A 20,475-nucleotide genomic window follows, 5' to 3' on the forward strand; every position below is an offset into this window, starting at 1 on the left:
GGTATACACACGCTCTAATATTAAATACGTGGCCCAGAGGGGACTTGCGAGGTCCATACACCGCCCGAAATTATTTCCCTTAGGGTTCTTAACCATTTTAGGCTTCCAATGACGTTAGTCAACCAATAGGCTCACATTACCTTTCTCTAGCCAATCAGGCTCATATCATCCGCATCACTCCGTCCAGAACCATTTTCCCTCGGACCTCACATATGTATCTTGACGTGTAATATTCATGAGATACCATATGAAAGCATGAATATGACATGCACAGCAATAAACAACATGACTACATAATAAAAGGCTCAATCTTTAGCTCTTCCACTTTTATACGATACTTAGGAGTGATGACAACACTTAATGATAGTTAAGACAGGTAATAAGCATAGAAGCAATAAATAAGGAATCTCATGTCCCAATCTCGAACCACAAAATCAATCTATGCTCTCAGCTAATGCCCAACGTATGGCATTTAGACCGAAATAATACTCGAACATACACGAATACCCATAACATGACACTGCTTCTCAATACAAGTGCTCGTCGTCTCATGCGTATCAGGACCCCTTAGTTTCCCCATTACTCCCTCTTTATTAGTCTATTTTGACCAACCACGACACTTTAAATAGAGTCAAGAAAAGTCTCAACTTGCCGGATTTGAAGTCTGAAACTCAAGAAATCATAACACGACCTTGCCCTTATTCAAAGCCTCTGAACGATCCCAAATTGTTCAAATACATAATCTATGTAAGTATATGACTCCATAGACACCCATATTGTTATGATTATACTTTGGGTCCAAAAAGCCAATCTTAAGCCCTGAAGGTCAAAATTGTAATTTCATTACAAAATTGGGTTCAATATAGTCAAATAGTACTCTATGAAGTTAAATGAATCCAATGATACCCATATTGCTATATTTAATTCAGAATCCAAAAACGAACCCAAAAAGGTAATCCCGGGCCCCTAAGGCCAAAACGGAATTTTATTTGAAAATCGGTTTACTAACTTATATCGTCTACATAGAGAAAATCACCCAATTTCATCCATGAGTCGATCCCCAAATCGAGATTTTTCATTCTATTATTCTTAGGTCTCAAAACCCCAACTTCTACCAACCCAAACACAAATAAAAAACGATAACCGACGGAAATAATCATGGGGAAACACCAAAATAAAGGTTAGATACTAACCCTCTCGTTGAGATGAGAACAACGAGGCGAAAATCACCTCAAACGGAGCTCTAGAACTCAAAATATGCTCAAAATACAAAATGGACGAAGTCTAAATTTTAACTCAACGATTTCCGCTTCCGCGGCCCAAAATTTCGCACCTGCAGACCAATTTGCCCCTGCAGTTTCACATTTTCGGCCCTTTTCCGCACCCGCAACCACACCAGAGACAACAATTTCACCGACACTAAAATGGGCATAACTCCCTCATACGACGTCGAAATTCAATGATTCCTTTTGCTATGGCTCGGTAATTGCAATGCGAATTTAATGGTTCAATCGAAACATAATTGAGAGGTCATTTTCTCAATTGGTACCTTTTATGCCCAAAGAAACGACGTTGAAACTTCAAACACGAGCGCGACACAACCCAAATCCATTTGAAACTCATTGAAATCTCACTAAAACTTGTGGACAAGTCCAAAATCATTATACGAAAACATGTTGGAACATTCAAAGCAACAACACGGGGTCTTCTTCACCTGAAGTTGAACGTGATCAACTCCAATTCCTTAACTTAACTGGTTTCTCAACCTATGACCCAAACCACACTTGAACCCCTCGAGAACCGAATCAATGGCTCCACTGAATCAATAATCACATTCCGGACCTAATAGAATCGATGAAACTTTAAAAAAGACTCATTTACCCTTAGTGTTGACTTTGGTCAACCATTCTCACTTCTTTACTTAAGGATTTCCAAAATATCCTTTTCCTTACCCAAAACTCAACCAAAAGCTTCAGGAATTGATTTGTTCATTCCCGCAAGTCGTAAGCATCAATATGAAGCTAACGGAACCAATAAATTTTCAATTCGGGTCTTATTTCTTCCGTGACCATCTTTTCACCATACATAGGAACATTAAATACTAAAATCGACTTAATTGTCAAAAACCAACCAAACGAACTCTAAAATTAGCTCAGTCAATTTCTACAGGTCATAAATAATATTACAAATCTAACGAAATCTTCAGATCGCCAATCAGAGCACGTTTTCATAAAACAAGCAATTCATCCAAATACTTAAATATCAGGATTTTCAAAATGAAACCTTCTCCACAAGTGAACCAAATGATATCCTTTTGACTTTAAATTTTGCAAGCAAATCAAAATAATTATTATGAAGCTTCTGGAATAGATGACACGCGGAATAGAACATTAATTCTCAAAACGACCGACGAGGTCGACAAAGATGGTCAGTCTGGTGGAACATGTGTGAGCCACGGATATCTACATCTGATTAGCTTGTTGATGGTAAGCTGAAGTACATATAGAACATATAGAACTTTGTTGTATGATACGTTTCCTACATGCTTTATTGAATCTGTTCTATTTCACAGCTCCCACATGATAATAGCTGGAATTGCTCTATAAATGGACTGCAATTTGGCAGCTGTAGGAATAGTCCACCACTTGATGATCACCTGCTGAAGTTGAAGGTCTTCTATGTTAAAACATGCACAAGAAAAAAACCATTTCCAAAGCTTCAAAGCTATTAGAGAGATTCGAAAAAGATGAGTCATTGTCTCGTACTTGTAATTCACACAACACCAACATCTAGATGCAATATTGACCTTCATCCTCTTAAGATTGTTATCATGCTCGGCAGTCTTAATTTCATTTCTATTTTCAAATTACCTCAATAATGCTAAGCTCAAACAGCAATGTTGGTTAGAAATTTTTTTTCATGCGGAAGTTTTGTTTCACTCGTTTCTTAAAACTAACACTAGATCCCAAACAGAGAATGAAAAGCACCGTAATTCCTGATAAAGAATGCACGAGAAAGCAAAACAAATGACAGAAATTATTCAAACAGAAGAACACAAAAATACTTGACTTGCATATTATTTGGGCCAATTAATGTACCCAAATTAAAAAGACAGTATTTACATGAAGGTTGCGTCATTTATATATTATTGAACTAAACAATTGTGAAGAAAACTCCGGAATAATCAGGGATTTATTTTTCCATGAGGCAAAGGTTAAATAGTGAAATTCCCTTTATCTTCTTAAAGTTCAGTGGAATAATTCTTTAGTCATCTCAGAATTCACACAAAAATTCTAGTCACCTTCCAGATTGGGCATGACTTCTTGTGGTCTTAAATAATTAACTTATTTTAAATATTTGATGTTTTAGAAAAACAAGAAGCATCATTACTTTTATTAAAAATATACGTGTATTACTGTGATTAATGAAGTTTTAATTAAATGAGACATTTAGAAATGAGAGAGAGATAGATGTCTTTTACAGACAAATATAATTATAACTAGTTATAGTGTACGTGTGTTGCACGTGTATATCGCGTCAATTAAAAATATGAATCGTATATAAAATCCCATAAATTTGTGTCTGTCTTTTTATTTAAATATCTCAATCAAAATTGTTACTTATTAGACATTTAACATATGTCAGGTACGTTCGAGAAGAATTTGATTTCTTCTTTAATTTGGTCTCCAAAGTAACCATAAAATAAGATAGAGAAGAATTAGGTGTCTCCTTGCACGGTAAAGTATTTAATAACAAAAATTTAGTTGATTTTGAAGCACTAAATATTATGGGAGTAATTAAATTTTATTTCTAAATAAATATTATGAAGACAATTAATTTATAGTTTTGTCTAAAGTGAAATATATTTAAAGGGTAAAAGGGACGAACGACATTTCGCTAAGGGTCTTTGTGTTTTTAATATAGTATAGAAGATACATAGTTAATTTGATTTTAAAATTCTAAAAACTAAATAATTGATATATTAATCCACGGATACGATAATTAAAGACTTCTAACGTGACATTAATGGTTCGTTTATTCTGAACCTAAATGACATTATTTCTTTGACTTTGTATGCTATTCAGCTTTGGTAAAATAAATTCAAACTTAAAATAATATGAAAAAGGATTCTTAAATCTTAAATAATGAAAATGATCGAAAGAAGTCCCGTAAATAGTTTTATGGAAAGACGACCTATTAATTTTAGGGAAGTAATTAAAGTTTATTTCTAAATATTAGGAGATTAATTAAATGACCATTCTATCTAGTGTGAAATCAAATTTTAAAGGGTCACAAAGGCAAATGATATTTCTTCAAATGGATAACTAATTGGTAAAGTCCTAAATATTACAATTTTATCTAATAGGAGTAATTTTGGTGATACAATTTAGTATTTAAAGGGTGAAAAAAGCGAACGATATTTCTTCAATGCATAACTAATTGGTAAATTTTTAAAAATTACAATTTTATCCAATAGGAGTAATATCTTTTGTGATACAATTTAATATTTAGAGGGTATAAAAATCGATCAATATTTCAAGGATATTTAGCCGTTCACAGTACTATGAAAGAGCATTATTGATTTTGGTTCAGTCACATAATGATATTTGTATTAAAAGAATATTATATATCTTAATAATCTATCCAAAATCCAATAAGCAATTTAAAAATTATAATGGTCTAGAACTCATAAGTTAAATATTATGAATTCGTCTTTGATCCTAAATTCGAGCAGAAGTGGGCTACGGCTTATACAATTCTCAGTTTGAATAAAAATGCACTACGGACTTTATATAACTTTTCGTGTGTATATTGTGAGCCCACATATTGTGTTTTTTGTTTTGGGTTCATGTGAGATTAGAATTTTTCCTTGTGATGGATTCAATCAGGTTAAGTGAGATAAGCAAACTTGATTTGTTTCTTCATTTTAGTAGAGTTTCAAAAATCACTCAATTGAAGAAAATGCCCATTTTATTGGGACTGATGTCTATTTCTGGAGTTACTTTCTTTTTCTCTTTTGTAATTTCTTTCTATTTTATTTTTTATTGTACTTGTTCTATTAATCAAATCCTTTATTTTGGTTTCTATCAGTGAAAAATTTGGCCAATTTCCAGATTCAATTTGTTTTTAAGAAAACAATCAGAGCAACAACTATTTATATAAATACTAGAACGTCTTCTTAAAGGCACTAACCAAATCTTATCTTTTTATCCGAACTAATATCTAAAATATCTATTGGATGCAAAGGAAAGTCGATATTTCAAGACTATTCGAAGGGATTATATGGGACGTCATATGGAAAAGAGTAGAGTGAATCTAGAAATTCATGCTTTTTGGGTTGACGAGATGATAAATAGATGTTTATAGTCAACTTAAATCTAAACAAAGATATCTTAGATTCCCTCTTTAGTTGTGCCTATTTGATTGCCCTGGTTCAAATGTGGTTCACTCTTTGGGGAAGTGCATATGAGTTTTCTGCATATTTAAAGTAATAAAATCAAAATGAAAAAGCTACATTGACTTGCAGTAGCAATTTCTGCAGTTGCATTGCCTGAAAGCAAATTATGACTTGTAGAAACTAAGGCTCAATAAAGTGTCAGGTTTCTATCTTATGTGTTTGTCCACAGAGATGAGAGCTTGATTGATGATACTGACTTGAAATATAGAGTAGCAGTAGCTTAGTAGGAAGCATCTTTTTAATCTAACATTGAACCTAACAATCGGATCTTTCATGGAGATATACAACAAATTTGTTCATTTCCAAATTTTCTTTATTTCTAGTTACCCTTAAAATGGATATTAAGCTACCATCAAAATTTGGAACATAAATCATTTTACAGAAGAAGAAAAGAATTGACACATTTAGATAGAGGCACTATTCAAATTTAGCAATGTAATGGTTTATGCTTCCTCACCAGCCTTGAAACATAGATGCTCAATTCTCATTTTTACCTTTATTATGGTGTATCTTCTCAAAGTTTTAGCAATAACAATTTTGACTCCCCACCACATAGTTTTCTTCACTAGGAAATTCTATAGAAAGATATATAAGAAGATCAACAGAATCTCAAGCCGAAACATTCAAAAAATTACCAACAACATGGGGCTCTATGCAGCCGAAATCTCATATGGTAAGCATGATTTGCAATTTCTTAATTATGTTACCAACTGTAATTAATTTGGCTATCAAAGAGATAGAAGAGCAGCTTGTCAGTAACCAAACAATTCTAAATGACATATCTTGAATAGAAATACAAATTAATCGGGAAACTGATATCACCTTTCCCACAAGCAGTAAAAAAAGAACTTATTTGTTTGACTTACCACCCTTAATTTGTAGCAAAGAGCCTTCGACCAGTATAACAAATTACCTCCAATAAAAAAAACTTTACCAGCATTGTCACCTTGGACCAAAGATCTACGCCCAAAACAAAAGATTATCCGGATAAATATTAGGAAAAGAAGGTTTTACCTTTTCAATGGTTCATAAGTTTTGTTGAATTGCTTACGGTGAATTTCAGCTGATATTCCTCTAGAGGAACTTTGGGTATGTGTGTTAAAGAGGGAATGGAAATTATAAATCATACATATTCCCTAGAAAAGCACTTCCATCTGAACACTGCGGACAACCTCCTCCAGCCCCTTCATGTGAGTTCATCATTCCAAGGCTTAACTTCCAAAAGAACGAAAAACTTTTCAACTACAAAAGTAAGAACATAACAAAATGAAGCATACTGATGATTTACGTGATTAAAGGAACATAATTTCCACATTCAAGTTCTAATATGTTTTGCATTTTCTTTCTACAGTAATTGTGCATTGGATACAAAAGCAACTAAGAAGGAAATATCAAAGCTCACTATCTTTCTTCTTGGTAGATGCATTAGCCGCCTCCCTTGCTTCCGTTGCCTTCTCTTTCTTCCTTTGTATCCTCTCCAAGGAGATCAATATCATCGCCATCAACATTATCGACAGGCTGTAAAAACCCAATCTGTCAAACTACACTTCGTCATAAAGAAAATAGACATTTATTCGAGAAAATTTACCTTCCTATTCTAAAGAAAAGTTGACAGAATATTATATTCAAATTTGCAATCAATATCAAAATGTTAACGAGAGCATGGGCAAGCTAAAAACGAAATGCACAAATCTCCTAACAACATTCTAAAACAAAATTTGTGAACTTCAATACTCCAAATAAAATGCGTCAAACATATCATCAAACAGCTTTCCTAAGGTCCAGTTGATATATCCAAGAAATGATGAAGGCAGGAAACAATCTACAGTTGAAACGAGGAAGGAGAAAATAAAATACAATCAGCTGTCTTACCAGTCACCACCAAAGTAACTGCTAAAAATTGTTATTAACCTATTAAGGAATTGGGAAGTTCAATTTGTACCTTTCAAATATGAGTCACCCAAAGATCACTATCAATTTGTAACCTATTAAGGAATTGGGAAGTTCAATTTGTTGGAGTCATCCCATGTTTTTTCCCACTGAATCCAAAAAGAGAAATCTAATATTCAGTTTGATACCTTATATAATTTGGTCTGAAAATTCTTAATTTTCAATTTCAAGACCCAAGATTAAAATCTCGAATTCCTAAATGAATATAGTATGTAAAAGAAATTACCAACATGCTGTACTTGGTGAATCCTAAAGTAACAATAAATGATTAAAGAGCAGATGGAGATGCACAAAAAAATCAGAGAAAGTGGAGAATGAGAAGCAATTTCGCAACAGTCTATTAGGAAGAAGAAGAGTCTAGATGAGACTCCAATTTGCAAAATTAACTGTTGCACACGTGTCTCTTTGAGAAGGCATGAATCACCAATTTGCCCTTTAAAACGTCAACGTCTGAAATCACAAATAATATGCCCTTTTCACCCTTGTTCTTACACCCCAAATCCCGTTTCTAAAAAGTAGAAATATTATTTGGCATTGGATAGGATCATAATATTCTGGACTTTTTTCAATTAGAATTTTGAAATCAACTAAAATTATGAATTTGTATTCAAGATTTGATCTTTTTAATAAGGAAACCTTCGATTAATTACTATTTGGATTCATGCACATACTACTTAGTATGCGTTTGGCCATAGAAATCAAAACTTTTTCATTTTTTTTGGAATTTCGGAGTTGGAGTTGGAGTTGTGTTTGGTCATAGTTTTTGAAATAGTATTTTTTTTTTGTTAAAATATACTTGTTTTGGTTGTGAAAAAAGTGAAAAACTTTCTTGTTTTTCAAATTCCAAATACAACTTCAAGTTGTATTTAGAATTTTCATGGTCAAACATTAATTTTTAAAAAAAGTGAAAAAAAAAATCTAAAAAAAGTGGATAATTCTAATGGCCAAACGGGTCCTTTGGACTCATTCACAAGTGATATGTTAAAGCAGCGTGGGTATTTTCCTTCCAAAGGAAAGGAATTTGAATTGGATACTTATAATTATTATTTTACACTTTAAATAAATTACTATGTAGTTAAATTACTATGTAGGACTTCGTTCAACTACAAATATGTTAATTTGCTTTTGGAGAACTTTTGACTCTTCTAATTAATAATAAAAACGTCAATAGATATATATTAATCACAGTCCAATTCTAAATCCAATTTATTTCCTTCAAATAATAACCAGTGAGCAAAAGTTTGAGTTAGAACATGGTAAACACATGCTACATATAGGGGTGTACATGGACCAGGTTGGTTCGGATTTTTTAAACACCAAACCAAACCAATTGCGTCGGGTTTTTAAATTTATACACCAAACCAAACCAATAAGATTCGGATTTTTCAACCTCGGGTTGTCTCGGGTTATTCGGTTTTCTCGGGTTATTCGGGTTTTTTTTTCCGGACTATTCTTGATACAAAACATATAATTTTTACTTCAAATATTTCTTTAGTCCTAGTAAGATACAACTATGTAATTAAAGTGTTTCATAAGACAATAACACAAAATGTGAGAAGAGTGATGACGTTGTATTAAAATATTCAATAAAAGATAATAAAATCGGTTAAAATAAATATTGTTAATTAATAAATCATAAAGAAAATGATCATAATCTAAAAATACTAAGTCATGCTAAAATAAGTACGGCTAATAAGTATTATTTACATGACAAGAAAAAAAAACTTAAGTTATGTATTTTCACCGTCTAAACCAATTATGCAAAACTAAAGAATAGATATCCAACATTATTGTCATTCCTAGTGGTAAATTGAATTTCTTTTGTAAGTATTAGTGTTGACTTGGTTTTGGTTTAGACTTTATATGAGTTACTAACATCCATAGGATATAAAACTTATTCGCATTCAAAATTCTAAGTTCAAGCTTTAATAATATGATAATAGATTAAAAACTACGAAAAAATTTAAGAAATATTTATAAATTACATTACAAATAAATATTTTAAAAATTGAATAAATGTAATGTCGGGTTGGTTTGGTTCGGTTCGGTTTGACTTTTTTTAGCTAAAACCAAACCAAACCAATTATGGTCGGGTTTTTTTTCAACACCAAACCAAGTCAAACCAAACCACTAGTCGGGGTTTTTTCTCGGTTTGACTCGGTTTATCGGTTTGGTGCGGTTTGTCGGTGTCACGACCCGACTAGGGGGCCGCGACGAGCACCCGGTGCTATCCCACCCGAGCACTCCTTGACATACTTTCTCATAACATCTAGGTGAGCCACATAGTAAAACATGCATTTACATCCATCAATCATACTAGTCCCCTTGGACAACAACCTCTTTGTATCATCATAGGCATCTATACCACATCAATGTACATGGGCCGACGAGGCCGACAAAATGGTATACAAAATATAGGCCGACAAGGCCAAACACATCTAACCACATACACATGTCTACGAGCCTCTAAGGAGTGTATAACATATCACATGAGCGGGACAGGACCCCGCTATGCCCATAATTATGTACACAAAAGAATTAATACCCAAAAGTTATGGCTCCGAATGAAATGGAGTTCTGCTATGTAATCTCTGAGAAAACAGCTATGGATTAAGTCTGTCTCCCTGTGCACCTGAGGGCATGACGCAGCGTCCACAAACAAAAGGACGTCAGTACGAAGAATGTACTGAGTATGTAAAGCATGATCAACAACAATATAGAAGCATAATATACAACATATGAGACAACATAGGATGGGAGATAATAATATCGTCGTCATGGCACTTACTTGCCTTTCCACAAGGACAGCCTAATTCTATTGCGTATCCGGGTACATACATCCATATCCGTACTCATTTACCTTCACATTCATTTTCGTATTCGTATTCATGTTTCCATTCATATTCATATTCGTACTCATATTGATGTCATATACATAGCATATACATATATATATATATAGCATGCCCGACCATGAAGGTTCGGTGTTTCATACATACTTGGCCAGCCAAGGCTCAAGGTCATACATACCTGGCCCTACCAAGGCATCAGGGTTATCCGTACCATCTGCAGAGGTGTGCACGCATTACGTAATCATATACATACTTTATACATATTCATATACATATATTCTGCCCGGCATCGTAAGCTCGGGGTCTTATTATAGCCCTTCATAGGCACACATACATATAATAGCTCATAGGCATATTTAGCATCATATTATTCTCATCATCATTACTATCATTATCATTACATCTATCTTATAGGCCTACTCGTCCTATGAGGAACTTAGTACTATCGTAGCACATCAAGCATCGTGAGCATACTAGCTCGGAAGATCAATCATTTGAAGAAATCATAGACTTATAGAAGATTTAGACGTTAGGCCAAAGAACCATGCCTTATGAAAGAAGGGTTAGCCTTACATACCTTTCCGTGCAACTATTCTATCACTTGTACGTTCTTCTTCAAGGCTCACGTTCTACCTTCATTGAAGTGCATACTCATATTAGATAACCGATGACTTAACATACATGACTAAATCTAGAGAAAATCGGACAGCATCTCTTTTATTTATACAACTCCCTCCATATCATATATCAACTCCCAAACGTCAATAATAACATTCACGATATCATTACAATAGCCTTTAATCGGCTACATTATTCTTACTTCACCATTCACTCCCATTCATCCATATTCGTGGTCATATCGCATAGTTCCGTTCATTCACATTCGAGGTCTATTCCATGTTCTCAACGTCATTCATAACATGATTATATTCACAACGTATTAGGAATCATAACTCATTCCAAACATTTACTCAAAAGTGACACTATTGAACATTCATGACCCATTTCTTATATTCTTTGTAATCCAAGTGTTTCAACTTCCCAATACTTTAAACAACATGGAAACATCATGAAACTTACCTTAGATGGTGTAGGATTGAACCTTGGGTGCAAATACCTCACTTGAGCAAAACCCTAGTTTTTCCTTCACTTGAATTTCTTACCTTTGATGAACTTTAAGGGGTTTTCTTACTTTGATTCACTTGGTTTGATGATAATAACCTTTGATTTACCTTGGATTCTTGTTCATGAAATATATGTAATGCTCTATAGGTTTTAGAGAGAAGTGGAGAAGTGTTGGAAATGAAATAATGAGGTTGGGAACACATTTAAAGACTTGGAACATTTCAGTCCATCGGGAGTTCCACGGACTGTTCCACGGTCCGTGGAACATAATGCCGTCCGTGAAACTGGTCGTGGTTCACGACCAGCCAGCCATCTTCCCTGCTGGCAGTTCCACGGACCCATCCACGGTCCGTGGATCAGGGTGCTGTCCGTGGAACCTGGTCGTGGAACTCACAGTTCCACCAAAGTTGATCTCGTCGTCTCGTTCGATCTCCAATCCTTATGGAACCTTCTTAGCACTTGCTCATCACTTCATTAACAATTCAAGGGGTGTTATAACTCTTCCCCAACACATCATTAAGTTATCATCAACTTGCTACTCATAAATCCCATCCGATACTTATCGAATACATGGCCCTCTCTTGGCAACTTTCTCGCCGAACATCGAATGTCTTTAAAACCCTATTTAGAATCATCGAATGCTATTTCTCACTCATGGAAATATCGTATACTTTCGCTCCTCACTATCTCATTCACTTAGGCAACAACGGAGGATTTTCCGAGGTGTAACATTCTTCCCCCCTTAAGAACATTCGTCCTCGAATGTTAAGCACTCGGGAATTCTACAAAAATTTCGCCAGAGTTTCCCCTATAATATGGCACTACCATCTTGCCACAACAACTCATAATATCGATGCCTCACAGGGCCACAACATAATAGCAATATAAATTGGCCACACACGACCCAAATGCATAAAAAGGAAAACATACATACCTTATGATCTTGACGTCTCATCTTGGCCCTCTTCCGGGGGCTGAAATATGTGCGGATATTTTGATCTCATGATTTCTTCCGCTTCCCATGTCATTTCCTCTCGATTGTTATTTCTCCACAAAACTTTAACTGAGGCCACTTCTTTGTTTCTAAGCCTCCGTACTTGCCTATTTAATATGGCAATGGGTTTTTCATCATAGTTTAACTTTTCCGTCACTTGCACATCATTTATTGGCACGATATTAGTAGTATCTCCAACACATTTCCGAAGCATCGAGACATGGAAAACTGGATGGACTGACTCCAAATCCGGTGGTAAATCTAATTCATAGGCCACTTTGCCTACTTTTCGCACAATCTCATAAGGCCCAATGTTCCGGGGACTAAGCTTCCCCTTTTTGCCAAATCTCATTACACTCTTCATCGGTGACACTTTCAAGAATACCCAATCCTTCACTTGGAACTCTAAGTCTCTTCGATGATTATCCGCATAGGACTTCTGACGACTTTAGGCCACTAACAACCGATCTCGTATGAGCTTAACCTTCTCTATGGCTTGCTGGACCAATTATGGCCCTATCAATTTAGTCTCTCCTGTTTCAAACCACCCGATCGGGGATCTACACTTTCGCCCATATAAAGCTTCATGCGGTGCCATTTGAATGTCGGAATGGTAACTATTATTGTAAGCAAATTCAATGAGTGGCAAATGATCATCCCAATTTCCTTCAAAATCTAGCATACATGCTCGTAACATATCTTCAAGAGTTTGAATGGTGTGTTCAACTTGCCCATCGGTCTGTGGGTGAAACGCCGTGCTAAGGCTCACTTGGGTCCCTAAATCCTCTTGGAAAGACTTATAAAAATTGGTTGTGAACTGAGTTTCTCTATCAGAGATAATAGATACTGGAACACCATGGAGCCTCACTATCTCCTTAAGATAAAGCTTCGCATAATCTTCTGCCACGTGCGTCGTTCTGACTGGTAAGAAATGAGCTGACTTTGTGAGTCTATCTACAATCACCCATATAGAGTCATACTTGCGCCGAGAACGGGGCAAGCCTGCAATGAAGTCCATGTTAATCACTTCCCATTTCCAAGTTGGTATTTCTATGGCTTGTAACAATCCACCCGGCTTTTGATGCTCGATTTTCACTTGTTGACAATTGGGACATTAAGCTACAAATTCCGCTATATCTTTCTTCATTCCATTCCACCAATATACAGACTTAAGGTCATGGTACATTTTTGTCGCACCGGGGTGAATAGAATAACGGGAACAATGAGCTTCCTTCAATATCTAGTGGCATAGACCTGCCACATCGGGAATATATAATCTGCCTCGGCATCGGAGAACTCCATCTCCTGAAATATCAAATGATGACTCCTCTTTCTGAGGGAGTGTATCTCGGTACTGCATTAGCATGGGATCCTCGTATTGCCTCTCTTTCACTTCCGCTACTAGCGACGAGACCGCTGAATTCTGAATAGTAGTTCCCTCGCTACCTGAGTCCACTACTCGGACTCCTAGGCTAGCTAACTGCTGGAGCTCATAGGCCATTTGTCTCTTCTCTGGTCGTACATCACATAAACTTCCCATCGATCTACGGCTAAGAGCATCAGCCACAACATTTGCCTTTCTGAGGTGATATAAGATATCAACATCGTAGTCTTTAAGCAATTCCAACCATCGTCGTTGCCGCAAATTCAACTCTTTCTGCTTGAAGATGTACTGAAGACTCTTATGATCTGTATAAATGTTCACATGGACTCCATATAAATAGTGTCTCCATATCTTTAACGCATGAACCACTGCAGCCAATTCTACATCATGGGTTGGATAATTCTTTTCATGTTTCCTCAGTTGCTTTGAAGCATATGCAATCACTCTACCATGTTGCATCAATACGCAACCTAGCCCAATGCCTGAAGCATCGCAATAAATAGCATATCCTTCCAATCCCTCCGGAAGTGTCAAGACTGGGGCAGAAGTCAATCTACCTTTCAACTCCTGGAAGCTACGTTCACAAGCATCTGTCCATTGAAACCTTGCCGACTTCTGGGTCAACTTTGTGAGTGGTGCAGAAATAGAAGAAAACCTTCAACAAATCTCCTATAATAACCGGCTAAGCCCAGAAAGCTACGAACCTCCGTAGGAGTTGTGGGCCTTGGCCAAGTTTTCACGGCTTCGATCTTCTGACTATCCACTCGAATACCATCGGCTGCAACAATATGCCCTAGAAACACCACTGAGTTCAACCAAAACTCGCATTTGGAAAACTTTGCAAACAACTCTCGAGTTCGAAGAACTCCAAGGACAGTACGCAAATGATCCTCATGTTCTACCTCGAATCTAGAATACACCAATATATCGTCGATAAATACGATCACAAATAAATCCAGAAAGGGCCTAAACACATTATTCATCAAATCCATAAATACTGCTGGCGCATTCGTTAACCCAAATGACATTACCCGGAATTCAAAATGACCATATCTTGTTCTAAAGGTTGTCTTAGGGATATCTTTCTCCCTAACTCTCACTTGGTGATACCCGGACCTCAAGTCAATCTTTGAAAACCATTTGGCACCTTGTAATTGATCAAATAAGTCATCAATCCTCGGAAGAGGATATTTATTCTTAATCGTCACCTTGTTCAATTGCCGATAATCAATGCACATTCTCAAGGAGCCATCTTTCTTTCGGACAAACAATACGGGTGCTCCCCACGGGGATGAACTAGGCCTAATAAAGCCTTTCTCAAGCAAGTCTTTCAATTGCTCCTTCAACTCTTTTAATTCTGCGGGATCCATTCTATAAGGAGGAATAGATATAGGCTTAGTGCCTGGCAGCACATCAATAGCAAAATCAATTTCCCGCTCGGGAGGAAGGCCTGGAAGTTCTTCCGGGAACACATCTGAAAATTCATTTACTACGGGAACTGACTGAAGAGTTGGCGATTCAGCTGCTATATCTTGAACTCGCACTAGGTGATAGATGCACCCTTTCGTGATCATTTTCCTTGCCTTTAGATAGGAAATAAACCTACCTTTTGGTGACGCTATATTTCCTTTCCATTCTAAACTGGTTCTCCCGGAAATTGGAAACGAACCACTTTCATTCTACAATCAACATTGGCATAGCAAGAACCCAACCAATCCATGCCCATAATAACATCAAAATCCACCATTTCTAACTCATGCAAGTCAATCATAGTACGACGATCACAAATCACAATTACACAATTTCTATATACCCAGCTAGCTATTACTGATTCACCCACGGGTGTAGACACCTCAAAAGGTCTGATCGACTCCGGCTTGACTCTAAATCGACTCGCAATATATGGAGTAACATATGACAATATGGAGCCCGGATCAATCAAAGCATATACATCATGAGATAATACCGATAATATACTTGTAACCACATCAAGAGAAGACTCAAGATCTTGGCGTCCAGCCAAAGCATAAACACGGTGCTGAGGACTGCTAGAACTGGGAGCTCTCTTTCTGCCCCTACCATGGCCGACTGGCGCATGTGAACCTGGCCCCATAGGGCGTACATATGCTGAATATCCGGCTACCGACCCTGAAGGTTGGGTCCTACCTCTACCATGAACTGAGGGGCAATCACGCATGATAAGGCCCGGCCGATCACATGAATAGCAAACATCTGAACCCAATCGGCATCGACCCCAATGCAACTTCCCACACTGGGAACATCATAGGGTGGGTGGCCTTGCCTGACCCGAATCATCTCTAAAATGAGACTCCGAATAGCTCTGACTCGGCCCGGAATGGGTAGATCCGTCGAATCTCTGGCCTAAAAACCGTGGAGGCACACTAGTCATAGAATAGCCTGAGTGCCTGGACATCTGCTATCTGTGTCTGCCTCTGAACTCAGTCATCGGACCTGAAGATCTGGCCCTCTTGCTATGACCCCTATCCTGCTCGCGTTCGCTTCTTCGTTGTTGGAAACTCTCTTATAAGTTCTGAGCATGAGCCTGAATGCGTGCAATATCCATATTGTCCTGAAGGGACGCAGTCAAACATCTATCCATCAAATGCGGCCCTAGGCCTTTAACAAATCGGTGCACTCAGTCACCCATATCCGCTACCATGGCCGAAGCATACCTAGCCAATGAATTGAAGCGGAGGCTGTATTCTAGAGCACTCATGCTACCTTGCCTCAAATTCAAGAATTTATCGGCCCTAGCTCGCTGAACTTCTAGAGGCATGTAATGTCGGAGAAAAGCATCAACAAACTCTTGCCATACCGGGGGAGGCGCGTTGGCTCCCTGTGAAGCCATCCAAATCATGTACCATTGGATCGAGACATCTCTCAATCTATACGACACTAGTTCCACCGATTCGGTGTCCGAAGCATGTATCAATCGAAGCGTCCTCAACATACCATCATTGAAATCCTAAGGGTCCTCCTCCGGCTTTGACCCAAAGAATTCCGGAGGGTTCAAAGTAATAAAATCACGGGCCCTTGCACTAACAGCCCTATCACCTTGCCCTGCACTTTGCCGTTGAGTCTGAGCAGCAACCAACTGTGTAAACAAATGTATGGCTTCTTTCACATCCTGGCCCGAAACATCTGGTGGAGGAGCTGGAGGTGCTGGAGCTGGGGCTAAGGCTCCCTCACGCTCCTCAGTAATAGGCTCTGTCTGGGAGGACTGAGATTGAGCCACATTCTGGGACTCACTTTCCTCTACTACCGGTGGCGTTGCTCTTTCAGCCCGCTTTTCTGCCACCGTCTTGCCCTTATGGGCTGCTGTAGCTTTTCTCTTTCTAGGCATTTCTGAAATACACAACACACGATTAAGGGACAAGAATTTCTTATATCATAGCTCTATCGCACGATTCTTATGAAGAAAGAAGGTCATTTATTCCTAAAATGTCCGCAGCTTCTCGTTTATAAGTGTGGCGCGCAACACACCCATAACCAAGACTCTACTAGACACGGCTTGTAGACACACCCTAGGACTAAACTGCTCTGATACCACTTTTGTCACGACCCGACTAGGGGGCCGCGACGAGAACCTGGTGCAATCCCACCCGGGCACCCCTTGACATACTTTCTCATAACATCTAGGTGAGCCACATAGTAAAACATGCATTTACATCCATCAATCATACTAGTCCCCTTGGACAACAACCTCTTTGTATCATCATAGGCATCTATACCACATCAATGTACATGGGTCGACGAGGCCGACAAAATGGTATACAAAATATAGGCGGACAAGGCCAAACACATCTAACCACATACACATGTCTACGAGCCTCTAAGGAGTGTATACCATATCACATGAGCGGGACAGGACCCCGCTATGCCCATAATTATGTACACAAAAGAATTAATACCCAAAAGTTATGGCTCCGAATGAAATGGAGCTCTGCTATGTAATCTCTGAGAAAGCAGCTATGGATCAAGTTTGTCTCCCTGTGCACCTGCGGGCATGACGCAGCGTCCACAAACAAAAGGACGTCAGTACAAAGAATGTACTGAGTATGTTAAGCATTATCAACAACAATATAGAAGCATAATATACAACATATGAGACAACATAGGATGGGAGATAATAATATCGTCGTCATGGCACTTACTTGCCTTTCCACAAGGACAGCCCAATTCTATTACGTATCCGGGTACATACATCCATATCCATACTCATTTACCTTCGCATTCATTTTCGTATTCGTATTCATGTTTCCATTCATATTTCGTACTCATATTGATGTCATATACATAGCATATACATATATATATATATATATATATAGCATGCCCGACCATGAAGGTTCGGTGTTTCATACATACTTGGCCAACCAAGGCTCAAGGTCATACATACCTGGCCGTACCAAGGCATCAGGGTTATCCGTACCATCTGCAGAGGTGTGCGCGCGTTACATAATCATATACATACTCTATACATATTCATATACATAGATTCTGCCCGACATCGTAAGCTCGGGGTCTTATTATAGCCCTTCATAGGTGATGAGCCGTGAAATTATGGGATATTCGATGCTAATTCCTTAAGCTTTTGTGACTCTTCAAGCACTTTTGTTGTTACTTTTTGTGTATTTATGTTGTTTTGTAGGATAAGATGCCCGGAGAGCATAACGGAGCAAAATAGAGCAAAACATACGAAGATAGAAGAAGCGTGATCTGCGAGTCTGATAAGTTGATTTTATATGATTTAGAAGTGATCAGAAGAAACCAAGTCAAAATAAAGTCAAAAAGAGGCTAAATTGGACAGATTTGCAAAACTGTCAAAACTGGACAGTTTTGCAAAAACGGGACAGATTCACAAAAAACGGGCAGAATTGCAAATCTGAAATCTGGGGCATAAAAGAGAGGCTTAGGGCAAAAACATTATCATCTTTGGCCATTTTTCTTACAAGCTTGGAGGCTAGGGTTTTTCTACACCATTGGAGGAGAAGATTGGAAGCACTTTAATGAGATATTTCTTAATCCTTTCTTCAATTCCTTGTTTTGTATTGTATATCTAAGTGTGTAGTATTTATTCCATTACTTGAATCTTGTTTATGAAAATATTCTTGATTAAAGTTTGGTTTGAAACTCTTGTTATGCTTATGTATTGAATGATTTTTATTCCTAATGAAGTGGGTTATTGTTTCTTTAATTAATCTCATTCTTGAATGTTTCCAAAGGGATTAGCTAACCCTAGGACTCACCCATTTACTTAGATTGAGCTTGGAAGAGGAAATCTAGGTTGGAAAAGATTAGTTAACAAGGATTTGGGTCATTAAATCCATCTAATAACTTGAGCTCGGCAAAGGATAGTTACTTGAGGTTAAATTGATTGTGCCTAATATCACACTCTAAGGCTTGGAAAAGCTTAGAGTGAAATTCATTGATTTGGTTGGAAGACTTTCAATGAGATTTTAGAAATCATTATCTATTAGCATAAACCCGTTCTTAGTTGTGAAATCGTGAAATACATTGGATCGTTACTTGAGTGTAATCTCCTATTATCCATGCTTGTGGCCATTGATCATTTTACTTGCTTTCTAGGTTAGTTTACATTTCCGCATTAGTTATAATATTCTCCAAAAACCAAAATATTATCCATCGTTTGGCTTTAGCTTTTGGTGAAAATTCCTTACTTTCTTAATCGCCTAGCATATTTTTCCCTGTGGGATCGACCCCGACTCATAGTTGGGTAAAATATATTGCATACAACCGTGTACACTTTCTCTTTGAGGAGTGGATTTGGACGTTATCAATAGGCACACATACATATAATAGCTCATAGGCATCTTTAGCATCATATTATTCTCATCATCATTACTATCATTATCATTACATCTATCTTATAGGCCTACTCGTCCTATGAGGAACTTAGTACTATCGTAGCACATCAAGCATCGTGAGCTTACTAGCTCGGAAGATCAATCATTTGAAGAAATCATAGACTTATAGAAGATTTAGACGTTAGGCCAAAGAACCATGCCTTATGAAAGAAGGGTTAGCCTTACATACCTTTCCATGAAACTATTCTATCACTTGTACGTTCTTCTTCAAGGCTCACGTTCTACCTTCATTGAAGTGCATACTCATATTAGATAACCGATGACTTAACATACATGACTAAATCTAGAGAAAATCGGACAGCATCTCCTTTATTTATACGACTCCCTCCATATCATATATCAACTCCCAAACGTCAATAATAACATTCACGATATCATTACAATAGCCTTTAATCGACTACATTATTCTTACTTCACCATTCACTCCCATTCATCCATATTCGTGGTCATATCGCATAGTTCCGTTCATTCACATTCGAGGTCTATTCCATGTTCTCAAAGTCATTCATAACATGATTATATTCACAACGTATTAGGAATCATAACTCATTCCAAACATTTACTCAAAAGTGACACTATTGAACATTCATGACCCATTTCTTATATTCTTTGTAATCCAAGTGTTTCAACTTCCCAATACTTTAAACAACATGGAAACATCATGAAACTTACCTTAGATGGTGTAGGATTGAACCTTGGGTGCAAATACCTCACTTGAGCAAAACCCTAGTTTTTCCTTCACTTGAATTTCTTGCCTTTGATGAACTTTAAGGGGTTTTCTTACTTTGATTCACTTGGTTTGA

At 37.2% G+C, this 20,475-nt stretch overlaps 1 long non-coding RNA gene across 9 annotated transcripts; it reads right to left on the reverse strand.

Annotated features, from left to right (window-relative positions):
* Positions 1-804: 804 nt before the first annotated feature.
* LOC132626494 (uncharacterized) lies at positions 805-7,968 on the reverse strand. 9 transcript variants are annotated; one of them, XR_009577354.1, is made up of 4 exons: positions 7,635-7,889; positions 7,401-7,497; positions 6,325-6,976; positions 805-2,656 (listed from the first exon to the last, which is right to left on the reverse strand). It is a non-coding gene; the product is annotated as an uncharacterized LOC132626494 (long non-coding RNA). The 9 variants fall into 9 exon arrangements; XR_009577353.1 differs by having other exon boundaries at positions 805-2,659; positions 7,635-7,888; XR_009577356.1 differs by lacking the exon at positions 805-2,656 and having other exon boundaries at positions 6,357-6,700; positions 6,861-6,976; positions 7,635-7,937.
* Between the last annotated feature and the right edge of the window lie 12,507 nt (positions 7,969-20,475).

This window comes from Lycium barbarum, chromosome 2, assembly GCF_019175385.1.
Source record: "Lycium barbarum isolate Lr01 chromosome 2, ASM1917538v2, whole genome shotgun sequence".
Classification (NCBI taxonomy): Eukaryota; Viridiplantae; Streptophyta; class Magnoliopsida; order Solanales; family Solanaceae; genus Lycium; species Lycium barbarum.